The sequence below is a fragment of the Lynx canadensis genome, chromosome B4, assembly GCF_007474595.2.
Source record: "Lynx canadensis isolate LIC74 chromosome B4, mLynCan4.pri.v2, whole genome shotgun sequence".
Lineage (NCBI taxonomy): Eukaryota > Metazoa > Chordata > Mammalia > Carnivora > Felidae > Lynx > Lynx canadensis.
The window spans coordinates 89,355,484-89,360,412 of NC_044309.1; positions in this window are offsets into that span (position 1 = coordinate 89,355,484).

Here is a 4,929-nt window from a genome sequence, read left to right on the forward strand (position 1 = left end):
CCTCTATAAGTGGTCTCTTATTTCTACAATTCAGTATTTGATGTGGTCATGTAAATATGTACAATATTGTAAATACACAAGAAAATATATAAATTTTTGGCTGCTGTTAAGATGTAATTTTACCTTTTAACATTTATATGAGGACATTTGACCTCAGTGAGCACTAGAAGAAAGCCATGACCAATATGTTGAAATACTGGAGTAAGGCTAACTGGGTTGTTTCTCCGCCTGCCTACTGGAAACATTTTTTAAATGGAACCAAAATTGTCATCCTTACAAATCAGAAAAGACTGATAGTTGACAGGTTTGTAAGTGATAGGATGGAGAAGTGGCTTCTCTGGGTGAAGAGCAGAACCAAACCACTGTTTTACCAGGATCACAATTTTGGGGGAAGGATAAAGTGACATTATTTCATTTTACAAGGTGCCCAGATCCCAGTTATCCTCACGTCTCTTTAATTTCAGATAAATTACTGAGCAAAATTTTTAAAGTGATTTAATTATTAAAAACTATTCATTTTATTTTGGCCATAAGTGTATGACTGTCATAAAAAATTTTAGGGTTATTTCCACTGTTTCAAGCTGTATATTTCTTGTTTAATTTAATTCTGCTTACTCCGTCATGAAAAATATCAATAAATTTCTCAATTTTAATGTAAAGAATTTGTATTTTTCTGTGTACAACAGTTTGAGAAACAAAAGGTGTCTTTTGAAAGAAAGAATATCGATGGTGATCGTAAGTTATTCTCAGACTGTTGGATATATGGACGGTTTTGTTTCTCTTCTAAGTCTGATTCCAAGTTTAGTGTAAGTTCTCCCATAAATGTATACAAATCTAAACAGAACATTCTCTTTGAAAAATCTACCCAGAGTCCTTTGCTAAAGGGTATGTTCAGCAAGGAATTATTTCTCCAACAAGGGTGTGGTTTTGGTTGTGGTTTCTGATTTACCAGATTATTGAAGTGTGCGTGTACACAACCTGCGTGTCACAAAGATACCACGTCCCAAAGACTGAATAAATTCGACTCCCATGAGCATTGGAAAACTGAAAATGGATTAGGACTTAATTTGAAATCACAATGCATTATCATAGTGGAGAATTTTAAGCATCATCTGTACGCATTCTAGACGTACATGCACGAGTAGGTAAATGGTCTCTGTCAACCACCTGTCCAGGCTTAGAGTTTCTGGGGGGGGGGGGGGGGGGGGGGAGGGGCTATCTGTTGAATCCCTCTTGATTTTAATTTTCCATCCGACTATCTGACACACGTGTATTTAATTGTATCATTTTTAAATCTGCGTATCACTGAACACCAGGTTATGTGATTACTTAATACGTTTGCAGATTTAGTTTTCAGCACCTCTGGAAAAGGTCTCCAACAAACAAACTCTTGCTGTGGGGACTGAAATTTTAGGAGCTGTATTGTTAAAAGCAAATCCATTCCGTGTTAATATTGGTTAAGAGTTAAGGTTTTATTCCCCATTACGGCAACATGGAAACCAAGCATTCTTGCTTTTTAATATTTTACCTTCAAAAATATAACCCTCTTTCAGAACATTTTAAGTTAATAAATACATGGTGATGCTACTCTGCTAACCTAATAATAACCTAATAAGTTGCATCTCCAGTCTAGTAGCCTTTTTTCCATATTAGGATATATTTTCAAACGGTAGGGATTAATGATATAAAAACGGTATATAGTTAGTGGATTTAGTTTTTCACATAAGTTATAGTTTCTTTTTTTTATTATTTTAATGTTTATTTATGTATTTTGAGAGAGAGAGAAAAGGCTGGGAAGGAACAGAGAGAGAGAATCCCAAGCAGCTCTGTGCTGTTAGTGCCGATCCCAAGGTGGGGCTTGATCTCACAAATCGTGACATGTCACTTGAGCCTAAATCAAGAGTTGGACGTTTAACTGACTGAGCCACCCAGGCGCCTCAGGTTATAGTTCTAACACCAGAAGAAATAAAAATGAAATAAGTGAATGTAAAACATATGGGAAAAAAGATATTTTTGAGTAAATCAAAAAGGAATTAGAGGTTAGGGAAGAGATGTGAAAAATAATCCCATAACATCTTCTGGAGTTCCAGGTTCAATTATTTTGGAAACTACCAAATACTGTATTAGTGGCTTATAGACCTCCTTACACTTTGTCAAGCAGGGTGCCTCTTCTTAGATACAAAAGATCTTTTCCTCAAAATTCTTCTTTAAAATATATTTATCAGTAAATTAACCAGAAAGAAATTATAATAATCTTGGATTTTTCTTGTTTTCCTGTTTTGTTTGTTTGTTTTTGAGAGAGAGGTTTCTGAGTGAATAGGTTCACTTTCGTGTTCTATGCTAAAAATAAGTAAGTTGTTTGGAATTAAAGGCACTATCAGTAGGAATAAACAATCTCCACTGAAATATCAAAAACCTATTCTCCTGGGGCGCCTGGGTGGCTCAGTGGGTTAAGTGTCCGACTTGGGCTCAGATCATGATCTCACAGTTCGTGAGTTCGAGCCCCTTATCAGGCTCTGTGCTGACAGCTCAGAGCCTGGAGCCTGCTTCAGATTTGGATTCGGTATCTCCCTCTTTCTTTGCCCCTCCCCTGCTGGCACTTTGTCTCTCTCTCTTTCTCTTTCTCTCTTTCTCTCTCACAACAATGAATAAATGTTAAAAAAAAAAAAAAAAAGTCTGTTCTCCTTTCAGAAGCACAGTCACAATCAGGACTAACCTTTTATTTCTGATTTCACTCCACTCAGAAGTGCCTATTACGCATTATGCTTTGTCTTTCAGGAGGTGCTGAGGGAAATTTACTCAAATGTTTAAAACTGAGAAGTGTTGAAAATATAAAGAAGTTGTAAAACTCTTGTTTTAGCTGGATCCACCACCCTACATCCCACTTTTAAGAAGACTAAAGTTGGGGCGCCTTTCTGGCTCAGTTGGAAGAGCGTGCAAATCTTGTTCTTGGGGTCGTGAGTTCAAGCCCTATGTTGGAAGTAGAGATTACTTCAAAAACAAAAAAACTGAAGAACCTGCAAAAGTCTTACACTGTTGTTTTTAGTTGGACTTCCTCCCCACTTGTCACCTAGAGAAGCACTCAAAATCCACATTCCTAAGGAATACTGAAAATGGGATAGAAAACAAAGACACCGACCTGGAAATAAAAGTTGGTAATAGCATTTGGGTTACTTAGAGTGTAAGGCAGCACCAGAAATGTAGTGTGATGTATAAAAGCATACCCCAGGGGCGCCTTGGTGTGGCTCAGTCGGTTGAGCGTCTGACTTTGGCTCAGGTCATGATCTCATGGTTTGGGAGTTCAGCCCTGCATCGGGCTCTGTGCTGACAGTGCAGAGCTGGGAGCCTGCTTCAAGTTCTGTGTCTCCCCCTCCCTCCCTTCCCGTCCCCTGCTCACACTCTGTCTGTCCCTCTCTCCCTCTCAAAAATGAATAAACATTAAAAACAAACAAACACAGCCTATACGTTACATCAGGATGGTTAGGGACTAAGCAAACTGTGATAAGTTTCCGCATAAACAGAAGGCACAAGGACCAGTGGTTAGACTGGTGTCTTCAGGTGTGATGACGGGAACGTCAGTGCCAGTTGCTTGATAGACAGCTAGACATTGGTGTCTGCTGAGCTAATATGCAATAAGGGGAAAGGTCTAGAGAGAGATTCAACAAAGGGCTAAGTTCTAAAATAGGACCCTGGAAAAAAATCTTGTTCTTTTACACATTTCTTGGCTTGTAAGGATCCGTCAAACTTTTTTTCCTGGGATCCATTCCTGCCCCAGTTTAAAACACATACCGTTTTTTCACTGGAAAAAAATTTCAGTTTGTACAAAATAAAACATTTTTTAATTCGTACAAGCAAACATGACCTAGGCTATTGCTTTGGGAGGCAGCTTGTTAATCACCACCAAGTCCCACAGATTGCCGCTGAGATTCCCCCGGATGCTGAGTTTAGTGGACACCGGGTACTTTGTTCCTCTGTGAATGTAACTTCTTATGAAGGGGGAGGGGCAGGAGGGTGTGGGGAGTCTGTGCTTAAAAATTACCAAGTGTTACAATAGGTTAGAGTTTCTGAAGCTTAAAACTCTTTCTTTAGAAAGAACATCTATTAATACAGTTTCTAGTTATGAGGGCTAAGGTCTAAAGGACAAACCAAAGGAATGACAGGGGAAGGGGATTTAGGGCTAACAGGTGGTCCCCAGACATATTGGCTGGAATAGAGTTCACAGCCAAAGTGTCATATGTGGGTGTTACTGTGTTTTCCTCATCCATGCTCTCTGTAGGGAGTCATTGTGGAACATGCATAGTTCTAGCTATGGCCATAAGAAGTGACTTCAACAAGACCTTCAGAAGAATAGCCCGGCTCTTTTACTGGTTCCCCAAATCACTGACCTGCTCAAAGAATCAGAAATCCAAGTTGGTCTGGAGCCAAGGTAGAGGTAAGTTTTCTCAAGCTAATGCTTCATTACAGATACTTTTTTTCTGTTAGTAGTGTGGGGCCTCCCTCAACTATGGAGAAAAAAACAAAGCTCTTAAGGCATTATTTAACATGGTCATTTGAGGAAAAACAGAGAAAATGAAAGCAATTTGAAGGTGAGAGATTAAAAACCATGAACATTTCTGTAATTCCAATTTTATGCTTCATAGGCATGTAAGTTCAGAAAAGTTTTCTAGAGAAAGGTGGAGAATGTTTAGCTTTAAAAAAAAGTAACAAAAATAGTTTTTATTTTCAATGAACCTTAATTTGCTTGTAGAATTAAAATCCTTCGGAACAAACAGAAAAGAATGATTAAATGACTGAGTTTCTCCTTTTCCTAGAAAACTAAAAAGGTCAATGGACTTTATATTTCTTTGGTTTGGGTCAGTTTCTGCAGCATATTTTAGTCAGGTTTTGGGTTTTGTTTTTGTTTTATAGCCAGGTATTGATGTGAGATTT